The sequence below is a fragment of the Micropterus salmoides genome, unplaced genomic scaffold (assembly GCF_014851395.1).
Source record: "Micropterus salmoides isolate LMB-PRFRI ecotype aquatic unplaced genomic scaffold, ASM1485139v1 Ms_hic_scaffold_18, whole genome shotgun sequence".
Taxonomy (NCBI): Eukaryota; Metazoa; Chordata; class Actinopteri; order Centrarchiformes; family Centrarchidae; genus Micropterus; species Micropterus salmoides.
The window spans coordinates 20208267-20224256 of record NW_024040928.1 but is presented as its reverse complement, the minus strand read 5'-3'; the positions used below and the strand labels follow the sequence as shown (position 1 = coordinate 20224256).

The 15990-nt window shown below is 42.2% G+C and overlaps 1 protein-coding gene across 1 annotated transcript in view; it reads right to left on the bottom strand.

Annotated features, from left to right (window-relative positions):
* The window catches only part of rngtt (RNA guanylyltransferase and 5'-phosphatase), a 100753-nt gene that overhangs the window by 36623 nt on the left and 48140 nt on the right, over positions 1-15990 (bottom strand). The gene's annotated exons all lie outside the window — the stretch shown is intronic.

Sequence of the window (15990 nt, the reverse complement as noted above, 5' to 3'; positions counted from 1 at the left end):
AGAGTTATAAGAGCAAAGTCAAGATAACTTGTTTTCATTCATCTAGCCCTGAAACTAAGCACTAATCTCTTTGATTGATAATGCATGACTAAGATCAATATCTGTAACTTGACAGCCCAGGTTGAGGACAAGAATAGCAGCAAATCATTAAGTTCCCGATGGCTGAAAAGGGTGGATTTCATCTCTTCCATTACCACCAACCACAGTCAAGAAACCTATGGCACCATATTAGACGAAGTATGCCCAGGGGACGTGGCAGAGCTGCTGTACAATAAAAGCACATTTTCCACATCATGAAACACATGAAAAGCCACGGCAGCTACAGCAAGATTATTAAAGGCAGGACAATAAGGCTGAATATCTGCATATAGAACCAGATGAAGAGATCCCCCAATTTAAAAAGGGGTTTTTCTTTTTAAATCCTCTTTCATTTAACCCCTCTCTTTTATCGTCTACAGTGTTTTCTGCCTTCTTACAATGGAAACTTAAGTGTGTTCATTTAGTAGAGGACATGTATGATATTTAAGATTTTCCCTGTTTCTAGCTACATGAAAAATACAATTCACAAGTTTTCTCCAGTTATCTTCAAGTAAGAAATTTTGCTAAACAGCACCTGTCAAATTTTGTCACCTCAGAACTGGACAAATTAGATGTCACCTTTTAATTCCAAAAAGAAAATATCAAACTATCCTATATTATAAACATTAAACTTGCTTACCATGGGTTAACAAGCATAGAAGAAAGAAAATTTAATTTAGCTGACGCTTTTATCCATAGAGACTTACAATTGCTAAGTATGTCAGAGGTCACACGCCTCTGGAGCAACTAGGGGTTAAGTGTCTTGCGCAGGGACACATTGGTGGATGTGTCACGGTGGGGAATTGAACCCAGGTCTCGCACACCAAAGGCATGTGTCTTATCTACTGCACCATCACCACCCCAAATATCTTGGTTGGGTGGTTGAATATTGAGATTCATGCTACTTCTACTGAATGTCATAAAATATTAACGACTCTAAATGTTCATAAAATATATACTTCAAATCATTTATCACCATTGATGAACCCCACAAAAGGATATTATAGCGTTTAAAAGTATAATTTGGAGATGTATGCAATTCTCTCCATTTTTCTAAGATTAATGGCCATCAGGTTCATGCAACTGGTTTTGTTTATGGTTTGGAACCCATATGTCTTGTTTATTACAGCCATGTGTAACGTCAACTACTGACGTAACTACGTTAGCCGTAGCCTGATTTATTCGCTCCGAACCAGCGGATTGAAACACACATTTTTCGTGACTTTTTTGCGACATTTCAAAAGCACGCTTAAAATTCTCATGACAATTAGATGGAAACATGGCTAGAGATACTGTCCACTTAGGGAGTGCCACAAAGGCTGTTCATGTCTTATGGCCTTCCAACAGCAAAGGCCAGAAAATTCAGTACAACATTGGCAAAAGTATTTGGAGTGGGTGCTACATCTTAAACGAAATATGTTTGCTTTAAATGACAAACGTGGAAAATGTGATGCCCCAACCCCTAGCAGGGGATTTTCAAAGGGCAAATTGGCACTCTCAAAAGCATACTAAATTAGCTATTACCAGTTCATGTTTACAATTTACTAATGGGTGTACAGATGACTATCAATGGATTACAGTGATACTGAAGAAAACCTGATGATTTTGGTACTGGTAGGAAAAAGGCGTCCCTTAAAAAATGGTTTCTTAGCAGATTTACTTAACATTTATTTGCTATTGACGTTGGAGGTGATCCTCGGGAACTGTAAGTCACACTAGTCTAAAAACAAGATTTGCCTTATGACTCCAAAAGGGAGAGCAAATATTTATGCACTTCTTTACTGGGTAAGTACGGCTGTGGGTGTTTTTTGTTGTCTATTGTCTATGTCTACCATTCTACACTATGCTCACTATGTTATCTTGTAGGTTTCCCTTGTTCGGTGTCTGTGGCTGTTTGTATAATAGAAAACAAAAGCATACAGCTCTACCAATAGACCTTCAATAAAATAAATAGGACACAAAATACAGCAGAATTTTAGAAATGGGTAAGCTCACATAAGTGTTGGGGTTTAATTCCAAACCCAGTATGAAAAGAAGCAAAATTGTACAGTGCCAGGAATTCTGTGCTGTCAAGCATGAATATGAAGACTCTGAGGCTTTCATGCGCTTTGACGAGGTGGAGATGTGAAAAAGACAGCCAAGGTTAGTGCTCCATCTTCACTGATATTTGAAAATGCAAGAAAAACTGAAATGCAACACCTTTAAATCAATGTTTTAAAAAGTGAACACAAGACACGAGAAAAAACTGCAAAACTGCAACTGCACGGTAATTCAACCATGTCACATTCACAAAAATAAAACTGTGCATTATGTTTAATGTGATGCTGTGTTCTTTGTGATGGATTAGCATCCTGAACAGAGTTTATTTCTATACCGCATACCGCATGAAGAGAAACCAGCTGTTGCTCTGAAGGTAGGAAATTAATCTAAAAACGTATCACATACCTTGGAAAATGTTCGGCTATAATGGAATACCAAATGCCAAATCTAATAAATGATTGCACATAACTTTGCAGAGAAGATTATGAAAGCTTTTTAAAGTGGAGACAGTTAACAGAGACTGCAGAATCACTGTCGGACTAGGGCTCAAATGCAAAATACTGTAAAAAACAAAAATATGGATTCTACCCATATTTAAAGCTGCAAATACCTATATTTTTTTATGAACCACAATGACTGCAATGTGAGAAAAAAAAGTGCAATGGGAGAATTATCACCCTTCCTCTCTGCTCTACAGAGCATTTTAGAGTCTTCCAGCCCATCGTTTTCTTTTTATGGTCAGCAACTTTGTATCAATACTGTTTTGTACAGCTTGTGAAATCAATTCATGTAGGTTGAAGAGAGTTTTTTAGAAACATCTTAAATAGAAACAATGGGGAAAAAAGTAAAATGATCAATCTAAAAGGGTATCTTTGACACACTGTGGAATCAGTTTGCAGAAAACGAGGATGAGTCATTGGCAGTCAGAGGGGCTCCGTCATTATCTTCTGCTGTTATGTCAGAGGAGGTACTTTTGGCAATCCGTTGTGTGAAAACTTTACAAGTGATCTTTGCTTTTCTGTATGTTCACGCAGAGGGTAAAAATATTTAGGTAGGCAGGAAATGGCCTTGGTCGATAAAACAGAAAGGGAATACATTAGTGCACTGCAGTGGATATCAGGTATCATATCTAAGCCATCAAGACGAACACAAAGCAATGCATTTTAGCCATGCTGGAAGGTTTTGAAAGGTGGAACAACAATATTTTACTGTTTTGGTCAATGGCGGTGGCAGTGGTTTATAACATTTTGTTGTCTCTTGTCTGAATGATGGAGAAAACAAAATGAACTGATTAAATTTTAATTTAACAATGCCTGCAACTCTGTTTGTCCAGCTCTGACAATTCAATCAGCAGGCATGGACATTTTGAGTGCCTATTGACTAGGAGATAGCGAAGCGTGCAGTGGATATGGAGACTGTCAACAATCATCAGAGCAGAGACACATTCACTATGCAAGAGATCATCTGTCCTGGTGCTGCATATAGACAAACCACGATATAACACAAGAAACTTAATGAAAGGCTGGTAAATGACTTCATACCACTGCAGGCTTGTAAGAGACAGTCTCTCCTGTGAAAGATGCCTCTGACCTGTGCAGCATTAGACAAAACTGGTTTGACCCAGCTGCACAGAGAATAACCATCTATGATGACACATTTAGTCTTTCTCAAACAATCTCTTAGAAGTGAGCAGATTCTGCTGTATAACAAATCAGACAATATTTGATGCAAAGCAAGACATTTATCCATAATTTTAAAATAATGAATGGAGATCCAGGGTTTCTGGAGGTTTCACCTAGTCAAATTTAAGACCTTTTTAAAACCACTGTGAATGAAATTTAATACCTATATCACAACATCAAAATAAAAGAAACATACAAAGGAAATCACAAATTTACTTGCAGAGTAAATAAATGTATTCAAATTAGGGTTGGGTGATGTCTACAAAATTGCCACTGGACAATGTCAACAATGAAACATCGGGATGGATGATGATATCGGTAAGTTACGTAATTAACAGGCTGGCATGCTGCATACATGGTGCAGCGAAAAAGGATCACGGGTGGAAAAATCCTGAAAAAAAGACGAGTTCTGTGTCTTTTCGGCGACTTTATAAAACATAACCGGGGAAAGCCGGGGATAGTTTGCAGTAAGAGACCAAAGGTAGAGGTGCGAGTGTGAGTGAGTGCAGGGAGAAGAGAAGTCGAGACAGGTGCAAAACAGGTACATTTACAAATAATAAAAAATAATGTCTGTGGGGTTTAAAACATGCGTTCACAGGCTGGTATAATGTAAAAAATTAAGAAGGTATTTTTGTGTTGGGGGATTGAGGGTCTTCCCCCAAGAAGATTTTTTTATTTTACAATAAAGAAATTCCACAAGAACATTGTTATTACCACATCTGTGAATAATAAGTTGGAAAATCTAGAGCAGATTTTGAATGAACTACACCCTAAAGCTAAACTTGCTAAAGAAGTCTACTGGGTTTGAATTATAACCATTTGATCTGGGAAAATTCATGTGATTAGTTTGAATGCTCGCCACAATATTACATTCATGGCGCAGCACCAAGCGGGTTTGAGCCTCATCACCTTATAATGGCAGGAAAACACTGTTAATGACCTCAGAATTATTACAGATTTTTAACCTGACAATGCTGATCTTTTCCTCTGCTAACTTTCACTGTCATTGTCCGCCGCTCTCTCTCACATTCGCTCGTCCTTTGAGGAATGAGGAGAGGGAGACAGCCATGCGTTCAGTGTTAACATAGCTTACTGAAAATCATTAATGATTCATGTGAAATTTTAGTAGCAGCGACAGTACGCTTCAAATATGTTGCTAGCAACTGGTTTTAACCAAGCCCTAAGCTCTGTTTCTTTCAGGCAAGAGTCGCTAAGGTTGCACTTCCCATAGCTGAAAAAACTTCCCATAAAATCAATTTTTCCATCTGTGGTACAATCTGAAAGAGACTTGTGGCATTAACACGACTGCATGTTGGCCTTTGTCATCATAATACAGCAAATTATATGTGGACATGTGAAAGAACAAACTACAACACCACGGGAGGAAAAACAATCTAAAGCGCTGTGGGAGCATTTCAATGAGCATTAGAGGTAGCATTACACGGACGTTGGAAAATTAAGACCCGTTTAAAATTATTGAATACCTAGAACACAAACTTCAGTGAATTTAAGACTTTAAGCCTTAAATTTAGAAATTTAAGACTTTTAAAAACTTTTTAAGACCCCGCGGAAAACCTGTCCATTGGTCTTTCTGAAAAAATGAAACATGCTCTTGGGGCTTACTTTCTGTTGTCTAAGACATCCAGGTGCTTTGTGGAGTTTTCTTGTAAAACAAAAGTTATGCTAACACTTGTTTACACACTTGTTTACCTTTATCTTTGCTTGCTAGTTTGTAGTCTATTTCGCTACCTTTGATGGTACAGTGTTACAGCCTACGAGTTAATCAAAAAATAGCTGAAATTGGAAGCAGGAATGTGTATGGAGTCACTCACAAGCATGCAAGATATAATCAAAACTGGAACCCACGAGAAAATTGCTCCACATAATGCCCACCAAAACTCTCTTCTGAGGTCTTTTTCTGCTATTTAAAAACACTGAACTGCGGTTTGACCTACCCATAACCTCATGGCGAGCTGTGAAATAACTGGCAGTGGTCTAGGGCTTATGGGAAATTGTGTTCGTTCAACAAAATTCAACATTATAACAAATGTAGTGCAAACTGTAAACAAATTTCGAGAAAATCTGCAAAAGACAATGCGGCAGAGCACGGTGTTGAATGAGAAAAATACCCTCTGTTATATTTATACCACTGGATGATTTCACATCTCTTAAAAGATATGTATCAGGGAAGTGAGTGAAGTCATCAGCGCTTAGATGAGCGCTGCATACATTTATCTAAAGCAACAGAAAACTGTTTGTCTCTGCTGCATCGGCAAAGAAAGCAGAGCAACATCAGTGCTCTCCAGAATGATGAATGAGTCACAGCAGATCACACAAAGCTCGACAATCATGCTGACATGGAGAAGGCAGATAGCCAGACTAAAAAGAACCGGTGCCTTTATGAGCGAACGGCATGTAGGCGGTAAGATCTGGGAGTTCCATTTCAGTTCTCTTGCCATGTTAGCACACCCACCCACCACCTCCGTCGAGCACAGTGAACCTTGGATAGAGAGATGAGCAGAAAGAAGACTTCCACTCACACATCCTCCTACAGTAAGGAAGTTCCTTGGAGCGATAACACAGATAGGGGGCAGCAACCCTGCTTTCATGGTAAACCTTTTTAGGAAGGAAACACAAAGTTGTGCCTAGTTCAGCAGGATTGTGTGGGTGGAGGTGAACAGAACAGCCCCATTAAAAGATCAAGCTTTCACCGTAGACTCCAGGGCAGAGACGGGACAACAGAAGCGCTTGGGGAGAAATATCAACTGCTAACATGCTAAGTAGTGTCTTTCCCCTTGACATAGTGAATGTCAGGGTGATGGAAGGCAGACCATTTCCTCTCCAGTGTTTCATGTTTAAGCTCATTTCACAAAAGGACAAAATGATGAATGATATCCGGCTTGGTGTTAGCCGGAAAGCATGAACACTCTTATGTAGTCTGTCTTCCACATAGCAAAGGCTTCTTTTTATTACTTAATCGCACAGAACATTCACTTGCAAACACATCCAGTAGTCTCTTAATCTTACCTCAATGAATAATAGATCAGAAACAGTAAAATAAAGACATGCAAGTAAAATGTCTTAAAAGAAGAATTTAATATAACCACACAAAAGGAATCCAACAACGTTCACAGCAGTTTCATAATGCCACTTTATTTATTATTTATTATTATTATTATTTATATGATTTATGAAAAACAAAAAAGCACCTTTCATACTAAAGGAACCTCAAGCTTCCACCTCTTGTCCGCCACGTGACAATGTGAAAAGCAACAGCGGGGTCTAAGGCACAGGGAGATGTTAGCAAGCGCTAACTGGCTTCACTTTCCAGCAGTTGTGGACTACTACAAACAGACTTTATTAACGGACACACTATGACCTACACTGTACATTTACTGCCAGACTGACAACTTAGTACTCGCTCACTTTCAGCATCACTTTCTTCCGCTCGCTCTCTGTCATTTGCTCGTCCACTCACTTTGCACTGCAGTTAAAAGACCTAACTTTAACTCTGCTGCTCTTATAACAGCACCTGTTACGTAGATGTGCTTTGATGAATGAGGAGAGGAAGCTAGCAAAGCGTGTTTTACTGTGTTCACACAGTGGGCGGGTGAAAATCATTTGTTCCGCATTGATATTAAATAATTGAGTGAAAGTTTAGTAGCAGTGGTCATAACGATGTCTCTGTATAGTGCGCGTCAACATTACCTTATTAACTAACATTTAGATAATGGATTTGTGAAATCTGTGAATAAATAAAATAGTTGAGCATATTTACAGTACAAACATTGTCAGTGAAATATGAGTGCAAAAAACAACCATAAAAAACAAAATCAATCTTTCAATAATTGTAATTGAGGTGAAATGTTCAATTAATCGTGATTAATTTTAGGTGAAATCGTCCAGCCCTACTACTTAGGGCTACAACTAACCTAGAGCGCAACCTGACCTGTGCAACTGTCTTGCTTTGTCTGACAAGCACTCCAAAACAATAAAATAGAGAAAAAAAACAAAGACACCAGCTAGACATTGAGCTAGGAAATGCCCCCACAGATGTATGAGTATAACAATTACTGACAGTGAATGCATCCCAGAGAAACTAATTAGAAAAAAATCCTATTCAATCACAGTCTGTGCTGATCTTGGTCTGTTCTTACTATTATGTGAAGCTAGTATTGAATAATTTAGATAACTCTTTATATAGAGTAACAATAGGCTTCCATATACCAGAGGCAAAACCAGGCTGACAACTGCAAAGAATAGTCAAACACTGACAAATATATGAAGGTTGGACATTTACAATTTGCCTACTATGGATTTCTAAATGCATTTGGTCGTTTCTTTACCTTTAATGGCTATTTCCCTAGGTTTCTGTTTTCAGGGAGAAAAATAAAGTGTCAGTTGTTGTGATGTTTTGCTGCAACAAAGCCTCCCAGGTGGGGGGAATTACAGTTCTAATTATAGACCTTGACTTTGAATGACCATCTCTATGTGGTTAGAATAACATTGTATGGGCCGGACTACAATGGCTCAACTGGAATACAAAATGAGCAGTAATTAGTGGAATGCAGAATCGGTTTTCTACTCATTTCTAGTCTAAGTGACACCCAAAAGGCCTAACACCAAGTTGACAGCAAACCAAGAGGCTTTCTAATAATCCCTTTATTCAACAATCTACACCTGACAAAACCAAATGAATGAATGAATATCACCACCACAACAGGTGTAAGTGATGAAAACAGCAATGTGCAAAATATCCCACCATGACCGAAGAATCCATTTCTGTAAGCTAACTGCTGATAGGCTGATTGGATTTTTCTGGTTGACTACAGTAAGTGTAATCAATTATATTATAAAAAACAAAACATAATTAATAAACCATAATTTTAGCAAGTGATTTTAAACTTTAAAGATGATTAAAGAACAGAATAATTGGCATGCAGTAAATACAGAGTAGAGGCCTGAGACATGTGTTTCTAAAAGTAATAAGCAATACGTGTGGAAGAAGTAGAAGTTTTATAAAGTCAGAGTCAGCAACTAGTATCAGGTATGTACAATATTTCTACACCTTTTGGACTATTAATATGTAGGACAACACAGCATGATCTCATTACACAAAGCAACGCTGGGGCTCATTGTCTGTGCTGTTTCACCAATTTTTCCTCAGCACACTTGAACTGATCATACACTTTCCATTCCTGAAGCCTTTGTGTTTTTCTGCTGTCCGCTCGTCCTCATTGCTCTGAGGAGGTTTAGGTGCGGGGGCTGAATCAAAGGCAGAGAGGATGGATTGATATTCCAGTCAGACCACAGGGCTGCTGCTGGAGGCTCCTTTCAAGCCTAATGTGAATGAGCCTCTGAAGCCAGTGTGCAGCTCCCTATTAAACGAAAAGCCCACATCAGAGTGTGCAGGCAGTGCTGCTAAACCACTGGCTAGCCTGGAGTCAAATAAGGTTATGCAGTCTGGAGAAGTTAAACGTGTTTGAACGTCTCATCTTTTTGATGGTTACTGGTCGTTTCATAAAAAAAGATTAAATTTTTACACATTCATTTGTAGTGACATTGAAAAGATGAACAGAGACATTAAACCTTTGAGGATTAAACTAATAAGGGAAGACATGAGACTAGAACAGGCAAGCATGATGAAAATATCAAGGCACAGCATGAAATTGAGTTGTGGTACAAAAAGAACCTGTGGCTAACTGGACAGGCGTCTTGATGATTGTCTAGCATTAACAAACATTTATTAACTAATTTTTCCTTTTTCTTTTCATCTCTTGTACCATGCCGGTTACACTAGTAAATCTATAAGAATTAGACTTTGGGGCTTGTTGTTTCCGTTAAATGAGCTGAACAACTGAAATGTGGGGAATCTAACAGATCAAACGATGTGTAGCATGTACATATTGATCATAATTTTAAACATTTATATGCACGATCCAAGCAGCTTAGAAGCAGCTAAAGCAGGCAACCCGGCGGGGTTTAAGAGGTTTTATACATCCAAAGAACATATATAAAAAACAAATTTGTCTAAGGCTACGTTCAGACTGCGGGCCAATGTAACCCAAATCCAAATTTTTTTGCCCATATGTGACTCAGATCTGATCTTTTTAGGACAGTGTGGCCAAATCACATGGAATCTGATCTTTTCCAGTTCGGAATTGGGCCACATCCATATGTGGTCCAAATGCGACCTGAGTCTGGACACTCAGGTCGCATTTGATGCAATTTTGATGTCACTCTAGAGCAGCTGTTGTCACTGTTCTGCTGTAGACGGAGCTGCGCTGAACGAAAAAGCTCCACAAAATGCCATAATTAAACATGTGGCTCTCTTCCTTGCTATCATCTGCTCACAAATTCCCTTTCTTACATCTGAAATCCACCGGACCGCAAGCTCTCTTCTGAGTTATGTGCATACTATTTGTCCGAGCGGACACAGTGGAGAGAGAGAGAGATGGGAGGGAGTGAGTTGTGGGGCAGTTGCGTTGTACAGAGCCAGAAACTGTAGAAAGAAAGAAAGAAAGAAGAAGAAAAGCACAGAAAGTTGTGAACACTTGTCATAATTCAGGAGAAATGTGACCCATGAGATGACAATACAAAACGGGAGTCTCCCGCAAGCTAACCGGAGCTAACCTCTGTTGCTCCTTGTTTACTTCTGTAGCCTGCAACAGCGTGCTGCGTGTCACGTTGTGTTATTCTTCTGCGCATGTGGGTCACTTTCAGGTCGTGGACAGTTCACACTGGAGTCTGATATGGGCCACATTTAAACTATAATGTGAACTGTCAAAAAAAAATAATAATAATATAACGGATCTGGGAATAAAATCGGAATTGAGCATTAAGGCCTGCAGTCTGAACGAAGCCAAAATGTGTTCCCACACCAGGCCAGTAAAGGAGGCAGGTGTATATTTGGGACTATTAAAAGTATTCATGGGGACAGTTCACAATGAATGTATTGTTGCAGTACTTGTAGCCTACTGTTAATTGTCCCCTATTAAATTGTTTCTCATTCATAGCATTCGTTTTGATGTCTCATTATGGGATGTGCCTCTCCGCGTATTCCTCAGAAGCATTATCAGTATCTCATTACGCCAATCCTGATTGGCTGGTGATCGTGGTGTCTGCGTCTAGTGGACCCACCTACCCTTAAATAGCTTACGCTAAAACGCAGACACCATTCAAACACCTCTTCTCACTTCGGAGCATATCTCAATCTGTCGTACGGGCTAGCTAGCTTAACTGTCCACAGATAAGAGCAGACATCTCAGTCGCCGGGCGATAGCTGCCTTCGACACGCTTCGACTCTTCGGTCTCACCACAGACTGGAGCATTACCCGCCTAGCCGTTTTACGGCAAGGTCTTTTGTTTCTAACGTGTTAGCACACCAGCTAATGCAATATTCTTCTTAATTAGCACTCCAGCTAATAAAGATGGACTTATTCCCCTCACAAAAGAGGAGACGGTGATCCAGTGGCTTGGCTCTGCTGCTGCGGGAATAAAATTTCGAGCAGGGACACACACCAGGTCTGCTCTTCCTGCCTTGGGCTGGAACACACCCGCTTGCCCGTTGAAGACCCCGGTTCATGCAGACACTGCGCCTGTTTCACCCTGAAGAGCCTTCGACGATGGCTGGTACACCAAGCTAGCTTGTCGGGAAAGGACCCTTACCTGTCCACCAACGGCTTGCCAGCTGGCAATGAGGGGACCGATGCGGACGCTGAACCGTGTGCTAGCGCTAGCTGGGGCTCACAGCTGGACCTAGCCGTGGTGGCCCCGCTTATGGAGGATCTGCTAGAGCTGGATTATGAGGATGATGACAAGGGCACCTCGGAGCTCCTCATATCTGAGGATGAGGACGAAATGTTCATCCCTTCCGCTCAGGCTGCCAAGCCCGACACTGTGTCTGCCTCTATGGGCGGGAGTATGCCGGCTTCCCCCGCTCCCAGCATGGATATGCAGGACGTGTGCAAACGGGCAACAGCCAGACTGAATATTCCCTGGCCGGCTGTGACGGAGACCACCAGATCCAGTTATGAGGGGAAGAAATTGTCCCAGGCCAAGAGGATGGCCAAACAGCTACTCCCAGTTTTTCCTGAGCTGCTGGATGAGGTCTCTGTTTCATGGAAGGACCACCCGTTCATTAGCAAGACCCCGATACAGGTCGCTTCCTCCCTTAATTTTGAGGGCATGGAAAAGCTTGGCATGCTCTGCATGCCCCCCATGGAGCCGTTAGTCGCAGCCCACCTCCACCCGCGACAGACCACAGCATCCTCCAGGAGCTCCACACTGCCATCAAAAATGGACCGTTTCCATTCTGGTATGACTGAGAGGGCTTACAAAAGTGTCAGCTTTGAGTGTCAGAGCCCTGAATGTCTCCTCCATGCTCACCGCGTACCAAGCGGAGTTGATGGAGGACATGGCCACCGAGCCTGACCCCGTAGTGTGGGAAGAGATGACCATGATAATGGACATTTACCTCCACGTGCAGCGCTGCTTGGTCCAAGCCACAGGTAAATCTATGGGAGTGATGATTTTACAGGAAAGAGAAAGATGGCTCAACCTGACAAACCTGTCTGACAGGGAGAAGAGGACATCTTGGACATGCCGATTGCTTTTTGCAGTGTTTCTTACGCTGAGGCGTTTTCTTCCATTTCTCAGCGGGCATCATGTTCTGGTGAAGATGGACAATACGATTACGGTAGCGTATATAAAACGTCGGGGGGGTTGCGTTTCCATCAGTTGCACACGCTGGCACGCAAACTGATACTCTGTAGCAGCAAGAATCACCTGTCTCTGAGAGCAACACATGTCCCCGGGTTTCTGAACCTGGGCGCGGATCTGCTGTCCAGGGGCACACTATACGGCAATTGGGCTCTGCACCCAGCCATTGTGAGCAGGTGTGGTCGTGTTATGGCCGGGCCGAGGTGGACCTGTTCACATCGAGAGTTGAGAGTCAATGCCCGTGAGTGGTATAATTTAAGTGTGGTGGGGCTTCCTCATAATGTGGTTAACACTATTCAGAGCGCCAGGGCTCCCTCCACCAGGTCCCTTTATGACTGTAAGTGGAGGGTGTTTGAGGAGTGGAGTCTCAAGGAGGGACATGTCCCTGTGCACTGCCCGGTTGGCGTGATATTGTCATCCTGCAAGTCTTGGTTGACAAACAAAAGGCTTTCTCCACAATTAAAGTGCAACTGGCTGCTTTTGCTACCTGACAAGTGGGGTTTGGAGGTAAAATGGCTAGCCATAATCCCTTGGTCTGCTGTTTTATGAAAGGGGCACGCCGGCTACTCCCCGTTTCCAGGCCACTGGCCCCACCGTGGGATCTGGCAGTGGATCTGGATGGGCTCTGTGGCCACCCTTTTGAACCTCTGGGTGAAGTTGACTTAAAACGTCTGTCTCTGAAGACAGTGTTATTGCTGGCTTTGGCTTCCGCAAAATGGATTGGCGACATTCACGCACTCTTGATGCATACTTCATGCACTCAGTTTGCTCCGGGAGATGTCAGAGTGTCGATGAAGCCTAACCCTGCCTTTGTGCCCAAGGTGGTTGGCTCGTGCTCGCCCATTGACCTTAGGGCGTTCTCTTTGCCACCTTTCTCCTCCCCTGAGGAGGAACGGCTGCATGTGCTGTGTCCGGTTCGAGCCCTGCGCTTTAACAGAACTAGGCGGTTTCGGAGAAGTGACCAACTCTTTGTGTCCTGGGCTAGCCCCTGTAGGGGCAAGCCCGTTACCAAGCAACAGCTCTCCCACTGGATTGTGGGGTCGATTGCTCTGGCCTACACTAGTCGGGGTCTGCAGGCTCTGCCAAGCCTATGGGCTCACTCAACTCGCCTTGCTGCATCCTGGGCCCTGTTTAAGGGGATCCCTATCCAGAACATTAGTGCGGCGGTGAGCTGGTCCTCGCCCCTCACCTTTGGGGGGCGAGGACCAGCAGGCCAGCCTTTCCACCCTTGCTGGAACAGAGTGCTGCTTCCTGAGAGCCGGTGGTTGTTGAGATAACCTTGTCTAGTAATTCGGGAGTCTCCATATCCCATAGTGAGACATCAAAACGAACGCTATCAATGAGAACTTCGAACTCAGAGTAGCATGAGAGTGATGTCTCACCAGACAGCCCTTCTTGCTGGGGCAAAGCGAGAAGAGGTGCTTATTTTGAATGGTGTCTCCACGATCACCAGCCAATCAGGATCGGCGTAATGAGATAAATGCTTCTGAAGAATACGCGGGGAGGCGCATCCCATAGTGAGACATCTCACTCATGCTACTCTGAGAACCGGGGTTACGCAAGGAACCTAAAGTTATTACTTGATTATAGATAATTTCTTCTTCTGGATTACGCCCTACAGCCTCCATGCTACTCTCTAATAAAATATCTGACTCTACCCACAGCCAAAAAGTCTTCAACGAGCTTGTGTCTTGCATTTCCGAATGTTTCACTTTTAAGAGTTTAAGTAATGAGCTCTAGCTAGAGGTCTATGAAGATTCTCAGTCATCCAGGTCATAGTTATCCAACGAAGGTTAAAATCAAGGGCAACTGGACTTGGTTGAAGATACTGGAAGACGTTTCGTCCCTCATCCAAAGGACTTCTTCAGTTCTGACTGACTGGCAGGGAAACTCAGCTAGCTAGCATGCTGACTTTGCTGCAATGTAACGGCGCGCGTGTGTCCGCCCATTGGTTTGGGGACTATGGTTTTGAAGCCTCGAGTTTGGCATTTTGGCCGTAGCCATCTTGATTTTTTGCAACCAGACACCAGACATGACGACATCTGGATGAGAAGGTGGCTCTAGCTAGATTAGTTAGCAAGATGCATCCGTAATTCACATTAACGTTGATTTCAACAGGGATGCTAATTTTGGATGGCGAAAAACTTATTTAGCGGAAAAAATTAATAGGCGACTCCTAAAAAGCTTGTTCAACGGTACGAGTTAAATTTACACAGTGCAGTGGATATAAGTTACCTCTAGCCTGATTGTAATTGACATGTCACTACCATGGCAATCTGTCAAAGTAGTCCCGCCCTAAAGAATACCCAGCTTTTTTGTCCCTTTTCCTCTCATTTACTAAATGAACATCATGCTGTATTGAAGAAGACTCAAAATTAATGATTGAGATCATAAACTCATTTAGGAAAGTTGGTAAGTGAGGTAATAAATCACGTGGCAAGAATGGTCATTTTGCCATTATGTCTAATGCGGTCTGACTTTTTTTTTGCAACCAATGGAGTCACCCACTGCTGGTCTTTAAAAAGAACGCAGGTTTAAGGCAATTCCGCATTGGCTTCACTTTTCAGACCCAGAGGTTCCCAATTTGGCTACACGCATAAGGTGTATGCGCACTACGAGCAAAAACACTTTGATTCTCCATCAGGACAGTTGAGGATGCAAAAGCCTGTGGAACTGAATAGTGAAATGTACAACATAGGCAATGTCAGACAAATCAATCATGTTGCAGAGACAAGAGTTTGGCCAGCGCAGGTCTGTGATGAAGCCACACCACTGCCTGTGAGATACATCCACTGTCTGTCTCCAGGAGAGAAAAGATAAACTGACAACCACAAATGCACAGCAGTGCCGAGCACAGCCCACACTCTCAGACACATTCATACAGACAGCAGACAGAGAGTCAGTGTAAAGAGGCAACAACCAGGAGGCAGCCCTTTGCTGGGCTCCAACAGCATGCTGCTGTAGCTGTGCTGTCTAAGCTAAAGCGGGAAAATGAGTCTGCAAAGAGTTAGATAGCACTGGGGTTGGCTGGATGTCAGATGGAAAAGAACGGTTGGTTTTGAAGGTATTCAAAAGAATTTCATTCCTTAATTGCAGTCGGGAGACGGAGCCAACTAATCCAGAATTAGCTGTAGTTTAAGCACATTTATTTACATCACAGAATGTGATTGTAATGTGTATTTACACATGTGTAACAGCTGCATAAACTAGGATATGCGACATTTAAGCTTAAGGCTGCAACTGACTATTATTTTCAGTATTTAACAATTGATTAATCTTTCAGTCTATTAAATGGAATAGAAACATACCATGTGTCCTCCCAAATGTTGCATTTTGGCAAGAGACCGAGGGCTTAAATGATTGGAGCTCACAGACAAATGTTGACTTCCATTTCACACTACAGAAGTTGATAGCGTGTCTCCTAGTTGTGTCAACCCTCAGTCAGTCAGCCAACTGACACCATGGGAAA